The 16,114-nt window shown below is 48.3% G+C and overlaps 1 pseudogene; it reads left to right on the top strand.

The window, feature by feature from the left end:
• The first annotated feature begins 15,012 nt into the window (after positions 1–15,012).
• Positions 15,013–15,716, top strand: LOC147120686 (uncharacterized; annotated as a pseudogene).
• The last annotated feature ends 398 nt before the right edge of the window (positions 15,717–16,114 follow it).

The following is a 16,114-nucleotide window of genomic DNA, read 5'->3' as shown; positions in this document are numbered from 1 at the left end:
AACAGCACTGTGGGAGTACCTTCACCACACGGACTGCAGCGGTTCAGATAGGCAGCTCACCACCACCTTCTCAAGGGCAATTAGGGATGGGCAATAAATGCTGGCTTTGCCAGCGGTGCCCAAATCCCGTAAATGAATTAAAGGAAAAAGTTATAGCAAATTCTTACAGCAATGGCTTATTCTTCCAGGCTACACTCATGCTCTTCTTGCTTGACTTTTCAACAGGTCCCCCTGGCACCACTTAGTCTTCCAGCCTTTGACATGTGTACCTGGAATCACTAACATGGTTTTCCTCCAAGCAGCATTCCCCGGAGCCTTTCCCACACTATCGTTATGGTTGTCGGCTGTACAAAACGAGTATTACATCTATTATCAAAGGCATCATTAAGACATTGCACAGAGCTGCCTGGGCCATCAAAGCTGCATAGGGCAAACGATTACTACGTTTCTGAAGAAGGCATCTGGCAACAAGAAGCAAACCTCTTGCAACGGTCATAAAAACACAAAGAAAGAGGTTTATCTTCCTTTCCCCTTTCCTCCCCGCTGTAATAATCAAGGATATTGTTAGATTCTGAAAAAGTCCAGGCCTTATCTACAAGTGAAAAGGTCAATTTCTCTAACAGAAATATAAAAGCAGTTAAGTACAAGAAACTGACATCAAAGTGATGGCCCAGGCCCCCTGTGCCATGTCTTAATGATGCCTTTGATAATAGATGTAATGCTCATTTTGTACTGCGTACAACGATAATGGTAGTCTGGAAGGGGCTCTGGGGAATGATACTTGGAGAAAAGCCATGGTAGTGACTCCAGGTACACGAGTTAAAAGTTGGAAGATTAAGTGCTGCCAAAGGAACTTATTATAAAGTCAAGCAGTGTATCACCAGCTTTTGTCCCTCCGTATTTTGTTGTGTTCTTTCTGATATGCATTGATGTTACGTTACTGGACTGGTAACCTAAGAGATCATGGGGGTTAAATTCAACTCTGGCGGGAGAGCAAAATGGACGGTTAGCGGATAGAAAGGTGCCTGGGTAAATCTGGAGGAGCTCTGCAATACAGCCCAGCAAGCGTCTTCAGAATCATTGTAGCTTGCTGCGTGCTACGAAATATCGCAATGAAGGAAGGCTTCCAAAAAGCTAACTGGGATGATGATGACCTCCCGTTCCACAGCTTGAGAATGGTGCACAGGAAGGAAAGGCCGTGGAACAATACAGCCAGCAACCAGAGAAAGATGGGCACAAATTATAGCCCAGTGCTTGCAATGAATAAAAGTTGACACACCCAATAAAGTCACTTCACACCTGCCTGCGCTTCCCCCATCTCCTCACAAAGACCTTCACTGTCAAAGACTTCTGCCTATTTCCTTCATAAGACACAGATCTACGTTTCCGCTGCCAATGTCCAACTCCCAAAAATTGCAAGCATACACCGAATTGAATTCAGAACTCTATGTAGTCAAGCAGTGTTTACTTTGCAGAAGAACGTTCACCCAAGTGTGCTAAAAGCTACATTAACCCAGCTCTACCACACCACCACTTCTCTCAACCCCTGCACTGTCTCTAAATTGTAACGGATGAGCAGAAATTTCCTCCAGTTAAATATTGGGAAGACAGAAGCCATTTTCTTTGGTTCCCGCCACAAATCTTGTACCCTAGCCCATCGACTCCATCCCTCTCACTAGCATCTGTCTGTGGCTGAACCAGACTCTTTGCAGCCTTGGTGTCATATTTGACCCTGAAATGAGCTTCTGACGACATATCCGCAGCGTAACAAAGACCGTCTATTTCCACCTCCATAACATCGCCCCTCTCCACCCTGGCCTCAGCTCATCCACTGCTGAAAACCTCATCCATGCCTTCGTTACCTCTAGACTTAACTATTCCAACACACTCCTGGCTAGTCTCCCACCTTCTACCCTAAACTCAGCTGCCCGTGTCCTAACTCGCACCAAGTCCCGTTCACCCATCACCCCTGTGCTCGCTGACCTACATCAGCTCCTGGTTAAGCAATGCCTCAATTTTAAAATTCCCCTCCATGGCCTCGCCCCTCCCTATCTCTGTAATCTCCTTCAGCCCCACAACCCCCCGAGATATCTGCGCTCCTCTAATTCTGGCCTCTTGAGCATCCCTGATTTTAATCGCACCACCATTAGTGGCCGTGCCTTCAGCTGCCTTGGCCCTAAGCTCTGGAATTCCCTCCCTAAACCTCTCCCCCTCTCTACCTCCCTTTCCTCCTTTATGACTCCAGGATGGTATGTTGCCTCCCTGGTGCAAGGGTCAAGGATGTCTCGGCGCGGGTGCAGAACATTCTGGAGGGGGAGGGGGAACAGCCAGTTGTCGTGATACATGTTGGTACCAACGACGTAGCTAAAAAAAGGGAAGAGGTCCTACAAGTAGAATTTAGGGAGTTAGGAGCCAAGCTAAAAAGTAGGACCTCGAAGGTAGTAATCTCTGGATTACTACCAGTGCCACGTGCTAGTAAGAGTACAGAGAACAGGATAGTTAGGCTAAATACGTGGCTTGAGCAGTGGTGTAAGAGGGAGGGTTTTAAATTTTTGAGGCATTGGAACCAGTTTTGTGGTAGGTGTGACCTATACAAAAGGGACGGTCTACACCTGTGCAGAGATGGAACTGATGTTCTCGGGGTAATTTTTGATAAAGCAGTTCGGGAGCATTTAAACTAGTATGGCAGGGGGCTAGAAACCTATGTAGTGAAATAGAGGAAAGTGAAAGGCAGACAGAAATAAATGGTAAAAGGGTGAGGAACAAAAAACAAAGGGCCAAACTAATTCATAAAAAATGTGAGCATAAAAAAAGCCTGAGGGTTTTATACCTTAATGCGAGAAGCATCAGGAACAAGGTAGATGAATTAGCTGTGGAAATAGAGGTTAATAATTATGATCTAATTGGGATTACGGAAACATGGTTGCAGGGTGAGCAGGGCTGGGAGCTTAACATACAGGGGTATTCAGTATTTAGGAAGGATCGACAAAAAAGAAAGGGAGGAGGGGTAGCATTGCTAGTAAAAGAGGGGATAAATGCAATTGAAAAGAAGGATATTAACTCAGTTAATACAGAATCTATATGGGTGGAGCTAAGAAATAGCGAGGGGCGAAAAACATTAATAGGAGTGGTATATAGGCCTCCAAATAGTAAAATAGAGGTTAGGGAGGGCATCACGAGGGAAATTAGAGAAGCGTGCAATAAGAGCACAGCTGTCATCATAGGTGACTTTAACTTACATATAGATTGGACTAGCCTAATCAGTAAAAATAATGAGGAGGAGGAATTCCTTGAGTGTTTAAGGGATGGTTATCTGGATCAATATGTCGAGGAACCAACTCGGGAACAGGCTATATTGGACTGGGTACTGTGCAATGAGAAGGGACTAATCAGTAATCTTGTTGTACGGGGACCCTTGGGTCAGAGCGATCATAACATGATCGATTTCTCACTCGAAATGGAGAGCGAAGAAATTGACTCAGAGACTAAGGTCCTGAATTTAAACAAGGGGAATTATGATGCCATGAGACGGGAACTGAGTAGGTCTGATTGGACAACGTTCCTGGGAGGACTGGAGGTAGATAAACAATGGCAAACATTTAAAGATAGAATGACAAAATTGCAAAAATTGTTTATACCAATCTGGCATAAAAGGAAATCTAAAAAGGTGACTCAACCGTGGATAACAGGGGAAATTAGAGACAGCATAAAATCCAAAGATAGGGCGTATAAAATAGCCAAAAAAAGCGCCAGAGCGGAAGATTGGGAACAGTTTAAGATAGAGCAAAGGAGGGCAAAGGGCATGATCAAGAGGGGCAAAATAGCTTACGAAAACAAGCTGGCGGAAAATATAAAAACTAACTCCAAAAGCTTTTATAAATATATCAAAAGGAAAAGACTGGTGAAAACCAAAGTTGGTCCATTGCAGTCAGATACGGGGGAATATATAATGGGAAATAAGGAAATGGCAGATCAACTAAATGCATACTTTGGGTCAGTCTTTACGAAGGAAGACACAAAAAACCTCCCTGGGATATCGGGAAAAATAGGGACATTGGCAAAGGAGGAACTGACGCAAATCAATATCTCTAAGGATATGGTGTTAAGGAAGCTAAAGGGATTGAAGGTGGACAAATCCCCAGGGCCTGATAACATGCATCCTAGGGTACTGAAGGAGGTGGCCCTAGAGATAGCGGATGCACTAAGGATGATTTTTCAGAATTCATTAGACTCGGGAACAGTGCCGATGGATTGGAGGGTAGCTAACGTTACCCCACTATTCAAAAAGGGGGGTAGGGAAAAAGCAGGTAATTACAGACCTGTAAGCCTTACATCAGTTGTGGGCAAAATGCTGGAGTCCATCATTAAGGATGAAATAGCGGAGCACTTAGCAAATGGGGACAGGATAGGACAGAGTCAACATGGATTTACAAAGGGTAAATCGTGCTTGACTAATCTATTGGAATTTTTTGAGGGAGTAACTGGTAGAATAGATGGGGGAGAGCCAGTAGATGTGGTGTACCTGGACTTCCAAAAGGCCTTCGATAAGGTCCCACATAAAAGATTAGCATGGAAAATTGAGGCTCATGGGATAAAGGGGAAAGTTTTGGCGTGGATAGGGAACTGGCTGTCAGATAGAAAACAGAAGTTGGAATAAACGGCTCATTTTCTGAATGGCAGGCAGTAACAAGTGGGGTACCACAGGGATCTGTCCTGGGCCCCCAGCTGTTCACAATTTACATTAATGACCTGGATCAGGGAGTCGGATGCAGCATTTCCAAATTTGCAGACGACACTAAACTAGGAGGGGGGGTGGGCTCAGAGGAAGAGACCAGGAAGCTCCAGAGCGATTTGGACAGACTGGGCGATTGGGCGGATAAATGGCAGATGCACTATAATGTGGACAAGTGCGAAGTTATCCACCTTGGGTGCAGGAACGGGAGGGCAAATTATTATTTAAATGGCAATAGATTGGGAGAGGGGGAAGTACAGAGAGACCTGGGTGTTCTTGTACACCAGTCACTGAAGGCGAGCATGCAGGTGCAACAGGCGGTCAAGAAGGCAAACGGTATGCTGGCCTTCATAGCAAAAGGGTTAGAATACAGGAACAGGGATACCTTGCTGCAGCTGTACAGGGCACTGGTGAGACCACACCTCGAGTACTGTGTACAGTTTTGGTCGCCTCATCTGAGGAAGGATGTTCTTGCCATGGAGGGGGTGCAGCGGCGATTCACCAGGCTGATACCAGGAATGGCGGGAATGACCTATGAGGAGAGACTATGTAGTTTAGGGATGTACACACTGGAGTTTAGAAGATTGAGAGGGGACCTCATAGAAGTGTATAAAATTCTGACAGGTCTAGACAGACTGGATGCAGAAGGAATGTTTCCCTTGGCGGGTGAGAACAGAACTAGAGGACATAATTTAAGGATAAGGGCTAAACCATTTAGGACAGAGATGAGGGGGAATTTCTTCACTCAGAGAGTGGTGAACCTGTGGAACTCATTGCCACAGAGGGCAGTGTACGCCAGCTCATTAAATATATTTAAGAGGGAATTAGATATATTTCTACGGGCAAAAGGGGTTAAGGGTTACGGAGAGAAGGCGGGGACGGGATACTGAATTAAAGGATCAGCCATGATCTCATCGAATGGCGGAGCAGGCACGAAGGGCCGAATGGCCTACTCCTGCTCCTATCTTCTATGTATCTATGTATCTATGACGCCCCAAACTTTTGGTCATCTGCCCTAATATTTCCTTATGTGGCTTGGTGTAAAATTTTGTTTGTTAACGCTCCTGTGATGCGCCTTGGGACGTTTTACTATGTTAACGGCGCTATATAAATACAAGTTGTTGTTGTTGTTTGTGTCTAAGGTTGCTGGTGTAACACTGGTGGTCATGACACCCAGTGAGGCGAGATGCACTGGCCCTCAGAATGGTGGAAGTAGGCTCTACTCAGGACTTCAGGCTAGGGAAGTGGCTTGGTGCCCCAGTGTTGGTGAGAATATATTTTTTAGAATTATGGATTGCCACCCTCAGCAGGGAAGCCACAGTGGGGAATGCGTGGAGTCTTTGGGCAGGGCGGGGTGGTGGGGGAGGGGGTGGTGCATGGCCTAGCCACCCCCTCCCATGATGGGCAGGCTCTAGACTTCCCAGCAGCATGGGGCAGGCAGGTGTTATACTGACGTGGCTGCCCTTTGGCCCCAAGTAAGCGAGGTGTCCTCCCACTGACCCTGCAAACTCTGGTGGCGTCAGCTCTGGATGCCAACTCGTCCTATCATAACTCTCAGGGTTGCAGCCATGCATTTTTTAAGCCCCTGTTTCTGGTCCCTCATGGCAATCCTCAACCAGAAAACAAACATGTTTCTCTGAAGTGTTACAAGTGATGCTTATGTACAAAATGCAGGTTTACATCCTTTTAAGATGATTGCAACATTTCCATGTAACTTTAGTTTTGCTGTTGTAATTGCTGATGAATCACTTTCAATATGCTCTCATTAAATGCTTGAAAACAGTTTGGCTTTGCGATAAAACATAAACCCCCCATTGAGTTAATTAGTCGCTGATTGTACATTTTTAGAATTCACTTCATGAGTTGCTGAAGGTAATGATGCACTCAACATCACACATTAGATTGCATTCTTCAAAAGGACAAACCTTCATCTCCCCTACCATCAATAAAGGTGTCCCAGAAGAATAAAATTATATTTTTCTTTCTTTTAACATGAAGCAATTACCTCTTTAACTGAACATTTTGTCGGGATATGTAACCTTTGAGCAATCTCACCTCCTTTCCCAGTGCCACTACTCTATTAGAAACCGCAATCATATTTGCTTAAGATAGAAATAGTACTTTTGGTCACCCTGTTAATATCTCTTTCCTTGGCTCACTGTCCATTTTTTACTTCTGCATCTGTGACACCTTGGGCTGTTTTTCTACATTAAAGGCACTATAGCATAGTGAATGTGGTCCCTTGTCATTCTTCATTGATCACATGATCCACTTCTATCACCTCTCCTCCATCGTCCAGTTCTGTGGGCCTGCTCTCGACCGGTTCCATTCTTACCTATCCACTCCGAGTCAAAGCATCTCTAGCAATTGTTTCTCTACCCGCCCCTGCATTGCCATCCTGGATTCCCCCAGTAACTCCTACTTAGGCCCCCTCCTCTTCCTTATCTACATGCTGTCCCTTGGAGACATCATCCCCAGACATGGGGTCAGCTTCCACAAGTATGCCCATTGCATCCAGTTCTATCTCTCTAACACCTCTCTTGACCTCTCAACTGTTTTTGTGCTGTCGGTCTACTTACGTGATGTTGTGACGGAATAAGTCATATTTCAGAAAGATACACCATAATATGAACAGAATACTGATATTATTAATACATGATATACTGGGTTTAAAAATCTGAAGCCTTGGAGACACAGGCTGTAAACAGAAAACAGGCTTCTGAGATAAAGATCAGTTGTTTAACAAAGTTGTAAACATACAAGCTTTGAAATGGGAATTAGTTAAATATACTAAAACAATGACCCTATTGAAATGGCAGTTTGGCAATTCCAGAGGTTCTGGAGTTTGGGAATAACACAATGGAAGACCCAGTTTAAGGTGTTATAAGCTAACACGTTGAACAGAAACACAAACATTAAAAGAACCATGTGCCTTTGAAAAGATGACATCAAGTAAAAGAGACACCATCTGGTCAAATAGTTTTTATGTTAAACTTGGAAGACAGGAAACATAAGATTAAATATGCAACCAATTGAGATAGCTAGAAAACAAGTAAACGCTCAGTCAAAGTGTTTTTAATTTATACATAGTAAATATGATACCGAGAGAAGGCTTTGAATATATGACTTCAATAGATGACACCAAGCAATCACATGGTTTTTGTATTGAACTTGGAGCAGTTAAGAGACTCAACGTCTGCTAAAACCCGTAAAGCCAATATTAAGAATTGAATGGAAAATCTTCGATAAGAATGGCATCAAACAGAAACCATTGCTGTCATATGGTCTTTATGATGGATTTTGAAACACCTAAAGGTAGTGACATAATTATGCATGCAGCAGTTGAATTGACAATAAGATAGAAAGCATTCAACAGAGGTATCAACAAGACAATTAGCTTACATCAGCAGAGAACTTCAAAGAATAAACCACTGCAAAAAGGGTATAAAAGATAGACCTTTTCAAACAGAAAGTCAGAAGTCGCTGAACGGGCCAAGCATTTCTCAACTTTACAGGCACCATCTGTAAGTTTTTAACTATGAGTCTCGGGTAATCAAGATATTTGATTTTGGTGGATGTTCTGGATTTAAAGACAAGTAAGAAATAAGAAATGTAAGGAAGTAAAGAGTTGAGAATAGAATCTCTGAGAAATAAGAAATGTAAGCTGTTTGTATTTTGAATGGTTAACGTTGCGACTGACTCAACAGCTGTTAAATGAATGTCGGCTCTTAAATAAAACTATATATTTTTAGAATTGTCTCAAAGAGTATTTCTGCATAAACTCGCGAACCCAATTTCTGTACACTCTTTTGTAAGGAGTTGTAGAATTCTGGGGGGTATTCCAGACCCTCATAATATCCGGAAGGTTACAGTCTAGTTAAACTTATTAAAAGTGCTATCTGGAGGATGGTAACATCTTCAGTTGTTCCTTTCCTTTAGGGAGAGATAGCCTGAACCTTTAGACCCATTTAAGCATCTTATAGAATTCGGCTATCTCTAACTTAAGTTGAAGGTGAACGTCTGGGGAATACGCCTGATCTGGGGTAGCCTGAAAAGGGCTAGGACTTGTAATTATCTCTTCAATGTCAGTTTTAGATAAGATGTAACTTCTTACAGCTAAATATTGGGAAGATCGCAGCCCCCACCATCACAAACCCCATCCCCTTGCCACCATATCTTCATCATAACGATGACTACTTCTACCTCTGTGACATTGTCCACCTCCATCCCTACCTCAACCCATCTGCTCCTGAAAACCTCATTCATGAATTTGTCACCTTCATAAACTTCAGCTCATCCAAAACTCTGCTGCATTAGGTCCCATTCGCCCATCACACCACATTGGCTCTTGGTTCTCTAATGCCTCAAATTTAAAATTCTGTGCAGCCTCACCCGCCTCTATCTCTGTAACCTTCTCCAGCTTTACATCTCCCTCTTTCTTGCTCTCCATTCCTTTGACTAAGGATAAGGGGTAAGCCATTTAGGACAGAGATGAGGAGGAATTTCTTCACCCAGAGAGTGGTGAACCTGTGGAATTCTCTACCACAGAAGGCAGTAGAGGCCAATTCATTAAATATATTCAAGAAGGAGTTGAATATATTTCTTAAGGCTAAAGGAATCAAGGGATATGGGGAGAAAGCAGGGACAGGGTACTGAATTTGGATGATCAGCCATGATTGCACTGAATAGCCGAGCAGGCTTGAGGGGCCGAATGGCCTACTCCTGCTGCTATCTCCTATCTTCTATGACTCTTGTGCACTTCCCTCCTTTCACCCTCCATTGGAATCCATACTTTCAGTTGCCTCGGTCCCATTCTCTGCAATCCCTTCCCTAAATCCCTATGCCTCTGCTCCTGCCTCTCCCCCTTTAGGACCCTTCTTAAAACTTACCTCTTTGACCAAGCTTTTGCTCACCCCTCCTAATCTCTTCCACTTTAGCACAGCCTCTGCTTTCCTTAGATCTCTGTGAAATTCCTTGGGATGTTTTCTATGTTAGAAGTGCTAAATGATTGCAAGTTGCTATTGTTGCAATCTTGCAGGGCTTCCTCAACCCAATTCATGTGGTGGCAGTCAGTGCTAAGTCACTGGTCCGAAGAACACATCCTTGCCCTTTTCTTGGTTCTTCATAATAAGTCGAAGCAAGAGGTTTGTGTCAGCTCTTGTACTAACTTGATGAACATCTCTTCTTGTTGTGGTGAAGGCAACTCTTTATACCAATCAAGATTACTTCAAAATATGATTTATTCAACCAAGCCTTATTGATGTATAAATATTTTCTGCAAATCAGTTGCAAGTTCACAACAAATATTAATTCATAAGCACAGTGTAAATGTGCCTTTCATCGATGTGCAGGGATGTGTTCAGTCATAGGAACTGGGAGTTTGTTCCTATCACAGTTAAGTGCAGAGGGTTTAAAACTGTATGGGTCAGGATGGATGAGCCAGTAGGTCTTTTCCTGTCTGTCCTTTTTGTCTGTTCATATATTCTCCCAGTCAAATACCTCATAAAACTCTGAGAGGTCTCTTTTCGATGCTGGAGACCGAGTTTAAATTAAAACTTTCAAGTTAGCTGGTGTTGGTGAGGTTTGACATGTCTGATGAACTTGTACTTGGCATGTATTCTGACAAATTATTTCTTCAGTTTTTTATTTGTTAATTTTGTGATCATCATCCGAGGGATTTTCATGCTGTGGAATGGAACATCAAGCACTTCCAGGTGAAGTATAGCATTGTTGGATACATTGGGCTGGATTTTGAAACTGGAGGCGTGTAGGAGGCGGGACTACAACTTTCGGGGTTGTAGTCCCGCCTCCATCGAGTTGTGGCCAACCCACGCGATTTTCACTTGATTGACCTTGTTGAGCCCGCCCAATGGGCTCAGCAGGCCAATTAAGGGTCATCCGGCAACAGGTGACGTCACAGATTGACATTTCATCTGTCAAGAGCTTTTGACAGATGAAATATCAGCGTTTGACAGCTCTTTGAAGCTGTCAAACACTGACAATTTGTACTCCAAGTTAATTCCTTCCTCTCAGGCTGATTTAGAGATCTCTCCAGAACAGAAAGCTGAATGCTGCAACTTTTGACATCTCGCGGCCATTCTGCTTTCTGTGCCGGTGAGATGAGGGACTCCCGAGACCTGAAGGAAGGAAGGCTGTAAAGGTAAGTAAAGGTAAGTAAAGGTAAGTAAAACTTCTTTAAACACTTTACACACACCAAACACACTTACCTCTGCACTCATGCACCCATCACTCACCTGAACACTGGACATCTCGAACCCTCCAAGCCCTTCAGCCTGACGGGCCGCCTCACTAACTTGGCGTGGTTTGGAGCCGTCGGGAATCCCACACTTCAGCAATAAAAATAGGGATTAGGCTAAAAACTGCCTGTTAACTACCTGTTAACAGGCAGTTAATTGGCACTAATTCCCTTCCCGCCTCAGGGAGGCGGCTCCCAGCACAGGTTGGGTATCCGCCTCCTTTGAAACTGGCATGGAGGCGGGTTGGGGGCAGGATGGATTCATGCCCCCTCATTTCGAGATTTTAACCCCCCACATGCCTCCAATCCCATCTCCATGGCCCAATGAAAATCCTGGCATAGTAACTGTAATAGAGCCACCTGGTGGACTACTGATGTATATAATAACTAGCTGAAGTGCCCGGCGGTGCCGAGGGTCTTTTGAGGGCATGTTGTTGTGGGAAGAGAGAGAGAGAGCGATTGGGGGGAAGAGAGAGAGCGACTGGGGGGAAGAGAGAGAGCGACTGGGGGGAAGAGAGAGAGCAACTGGGGGGAAGAGAGAGAGCGAGAGACTGGGGGGAAGAGAGAGAGCGACTGGGGGGAAGAGAGAGAGCGACTGGGGGGAAGAGAGAGAGCGACTGGGGGGAAGAGAGAGAACGACTGGGGGGAAGGGGGAGGTGGGGGAGGAAAGGAGGAGGGGGGAGGAAAGGGGGAGGGGGGAGGTAAGGGGGAGGGAAGGGGGAGGAAAGGGGGAGGGGAGGAAAGGGGGAGGGGGGAGGAAAGGGAGAGGGAAGGGGGAGGAAAGGGGGAGGGGAGGAAAGGGGGAGGGGGAGGAAGGGGGTGGGGGAGTGGAGGAGGGGAGGAAAGGGGAGGGGAGGGGGAGAAAAGGGGGAGGGGGAGGAAAGGGGGAGGGGGAGGAAAGGGGGAGGGGGAGGAAAGGAGGAGGGGGAAGGAAAGGGGGAGGAAAGGGGGAGGGGGAGGAAAGGGAGAGGGGGGGAGGAAAGGGGGAGGGGGAGGAAAGGGGGAGGGGGAGGAAAGGGGGAAAGGGGAGGGGGAGGAAAGGGGGAGGGGGAGGAGGGGGGAGGAAAGGGGGAGGGGGAGGAAAGGGGGGGAGGAAAGGGGAGGGGGGAGGAAAGGGGGGGAGGAAAGGGGGAGGGGGGAGTGGGGGAAGAAAGGGGAGGGGGGAAGAAGGGGGAGGGGGAAGAAGGGGGGAAGAAGGGGGAGGGGGAGAAGAAGGGGGAAGAAGGGGGAGGGGGAGGGGAGGGAAGAAGAGGGAGGGGGAGGGGGGAAGAAGGGGGGAAGAAGGGGGAGGGGGAGGGGAGGAAGAAGGGGGAGGGGGGAAGAAGGGGGAGGGGGAGGGGGGAAGAAGGGGGAGGGGGGGAAGAAGGGGGAGGGGGGAGGGGGAGGGTGGAAGAAGGGGGAGGGGGGAAGAAGGGGGAGGGGGAAGAAGGGGAGGCGGAGAAGAAGGGGGGAAGAAGGGGGAGGGGGAGGGGAGGGAAGAAGGGGGAGGGGGGAGAAGGGGGAGGGGGGAAGAAGGAAGAAGGGGGAGGGGGGAAGAAGGGGGAGGGGGAAGAAGGGGAACGGGAGAGGGGGAGGAAAGGGGAGGGGTGAGGAAAGGGAAAGGGGGAGGGGGGAGGAAAGGGGGAGGGGGGAGGAAAGGGGGAGGGGGAGAGGGGGAGGAAAGGGGGAGGGGGGAGGAAAGGGGGAGGGGGGAGGAAAGGGGGAGGGGGGAGTGGGGGAAGAAGGGGGAGGGGGGAAGAAGGGGGAGGGGGGAAGATGGGGGAGGGGGGAAGAAGGGGGGGAAGAAGGGGGAGGGGGAGAAGAAGGGGGGAAGAAGGGGGAGGGGGAGGGAAGAAGGGAGAGGGGGAAGGAAGGGGGGAAGAAGGGGGAGGGGGGAGGGGGGAAGAAGGGGGAGGGGGGAAGGTGGGGGAGGGGGAAGAAGGGGGCGAGGGAAGGGAGAGGAGGGAGGGGAGGGGAGGGAAGAAGGGGGAGGGGGAGTGGGGGGGGAAGAAGGGGGAGAGGGAGGGGGGAGGGGAGGGGGAAGAAGGGGGAGGGGGGAAGAAGGGGAAGAAGGGGGAGGGGGGAAGAAGAGGGAGGGGGAAGAAGGGGAGGGGGAGGGGGAAGAAGGAAGAAGGGGGAAGGGGGAGGGGGAAGAAGGGGGAGGAGGGAAGAAGGGGGAGGGGGAGGGGGAAGAAGGGGAGGGGGAAGAAGGGGGAGGGGGAGGGGGAAGAAGGGGGAGGGGGAGGGGGTAAGAAGGGGGAGGGGGAGGGGGAAGAAGGGGGGGAGGAAGGGGGAGGGGGAGGAAGGGGGAGGGGGGAGGAAGTGGAGGGGGGAAGAAGGGGGAGGGGGGAGGGGAAGAATGGGGAGTGGGGGAGGGGGGAAGAAGGGGGAGGAGGGGGAGGGGGGAAGGAGGGGGAGGGGCCGAGCCCCGCCCCCCCGAGCCCCGCCCTCCCGAGGCCCGATCTCCCGCCCCCCGAGCCCCACCCTCCCGAGGCCCGATCTACCGAAGCTCGATCTCCCGAGCCCCGCCCCCGATCTCCCGAGCCCCGATCTCCCGAGCCCCGCCCCCCGATCCCCGCCCCCCGATCTCCCAAACCCCGCCCCCAATCTCCCGAGGCCCGATCTCCTGAGCCCGCCCCCGCCCTCCCGAGCCCCGATCTCCTGAGGCCCGATCTCCCGAGCCCCGCCCCCCGATCTCCCGAGCCCCGAGCCCCAATCTCCTGAGCCCCGCCCCCCCGATCTCCCGAGGCTCGCCCCCCCCGATCTCCCGAGGCTCGCCCCCCCAATCTCCCGAGGCTCGCCCCCCCCGACCTCCCGAGGCCTGATCTCCTGAGCCCTGCCCCACCCCCGAGCCCTGATCTGCTGAACCCCGATCTCCCGAGCCCCGCCTCCCGCCCGAGCCGGCTTCAAGAGCAGAGTGAGAGACGCCGCCGCGCAACCTACCGCGTGAGGCCTGGCCGGACTCAAGTCGCACGCGCTGACTCCTGCCCCACCCGCCTTTACTAAGATGGCGGCAGTGGCGATGCTCAGCTCAGGCCCGCCCCCTGCAGCCTTCACAAAGATGGCGGCGATCGCGAGCCGCTTGTTGAGCGCGAATGGAGGTGCCTAGCTCGGGCGTGGCTGGGCAACAGAGGCCCAGGCTTACAGGCCTGGAAAAACGGTGAAAGGTAGGAAAATTCTAGATGTTAGAGAAAAGCTTTACAAATTAATTAACTTTTTTAAAAAACAATTTGTGTTTTAAAAGCAACTTTTTTTTTTGCTGGAAATGTAGATTTGAAAAGAAACACGCAGAAAGTGGGAAAAAGAAATGAACAGTTTGGAATCAAGATGGCGGCCACTCACCTCGGTTCAGAATGATAAGGCCCGCCCACACACGCACCGATTGGTCAACCGTCAGGTCAGTCAACTGTAGGATGGCCCGCCCGCACACACAATGAACCCGCCCCCACTCGATGCAAATGAGCGGATAATGAGCGGAATTTTGAACGTTTTTTGGATACTGTCGGCACAATTTTTGTCCGACCGTCGGCACAATTTTTGTCCGAGCAAAAAGTAAATATGCCTACAAGAGTCCCCTAATGATGAGCTTTCTTTTGATATAACATATGTGTAGGTACGCTCTATAACTTTTGATTGTATAGCCGGACAGAGAGACAGTCAGAGAGACAGACAGAGAGACAGACAGAGAGACATATCCTTTTATATATATAGATAAAGCCATATGCAGTACAGATCTTACCGGAAGCCATGTTGTGCTTCTGTATATGTATATATACTGTGTCCCAAGATATCACAGAATTGGCAATGAGGATGCGATTACGGAATCCCTAGCTGAAATCTTTGTTGGAGGATAATCTTGCCAACCTACGGAGAGACTGTTAGAGGTTATTCATTTTGCAGAAAAACTTAAAAATCCGAGGTAAATTTTGAGCACACGTCAACGTTGCCAGAGTCCAGATGACCATGCCTATGGGAATAATAGGGCGCTTGGGTGAGTTTCATCGTGACCGAGAGATTTTTCAGAGCATATGTGGAGCGGCTAGAAATGTTTTTCACCACGAATAGTATTGTCGAAGTCCCCGATGATGTAAACCGTAACTGGGCACTTTTACAAATGAAATGGAATATTTTTTTGACTGAAGCAGGCCCCGAGGTGTATGAAACCCTGAAAAATTTGCTTGTTCCCGCCAAGCCGAAGGACACGCCACTAAAGGAGATCCTCACCAAGTTAGAACAGCACTACAGTCCTGAGCCCCTGGAAATTGCTGAAAGTTATTGTTTTGGAATACGCGATCAATTAAATGATGAGGGTATCAGTGAGTACATTGTAGCTTTAAAAAAGCTATCCATTCACTGTCATTTCGGAAACTTTCAGGACCGAGCTTTGCATGACCGCTTTGTTTGAGGGTTGAAAAATGAATGTATCAGAAGTAAAGTGTTGACAACCCCTAACGTGACTTTTGACTTAGCTTGTCAGACAGTTATGTCGATGGATATGGCCGACTGATACTCCCGAGAGTTCCGCGCCATTTCCAGTTGTCAGACAACTGAAGTGAATCGGCTGCAGGCTAAAAGTAAAAGGCAGTTGGGCCCCAAGGCCTCAGCAGCTGGCCAAGGTAACAGTGCATTGAAGTCGTGCTATCGGTGCCTGGGACAACACATCGCTCAAAGCTGTCCATATGTGAAGGCAAAGTGTTTCTACAGCAAGAGAACTGGGCATCTTGTGAAGGCGTGCCGACAGAAGAGTAAACTGACTGGCAATGCTAGAAGTAGAAATCGCCAGACACTACATGAAGAGAAATAGCAAGACGAGGAGTTTCTGGAGATACACGTCATCAGGAGCACGAAGGTATCTAACAACGATTCGTGAGGTATCGTCATCCAAGTAGATGTCGCAGGAACCAGGATACCCACGGAAACCGAATCTGGTGCATCCATGAGTGTAGTACCGGAATCACTCTATCGCGACAAGTTGTGTGATTATCGGCTAGAGAAATCGAAGGTAGAGCTGCGAGGTTACTCAGGAGAACAAATCCCTATAGTAGGCAGTGTCACCATACCAGTGAAATACAAGGATCAGTGTCAGAGCTTGACTCTCATAGTACTGGCAGGAGACAAGCCTGCCTTGATAGGTAGAAATTGGTTGG

The sequence above is a fragment of the Somniosus microcephalus genome, chromosome 4 (genome assembly GCF_052327205.1).
Source record: "Somniosus microcephalus isolate GS21.2 chromosome 4, FLI_Smic_1.0, whole genome shotgun sequence".
In the NCBI taxonomy this organism is placed as follows: Eukaryota; Metazoa; Chordata; class Chondrichthyes; order Squaliformes; family Somniosidae; genus Somniosus; species Somniosus microcephalus.
This window is presented reverse-complemented; position numbering and strand designations above follow the sequence as displayed.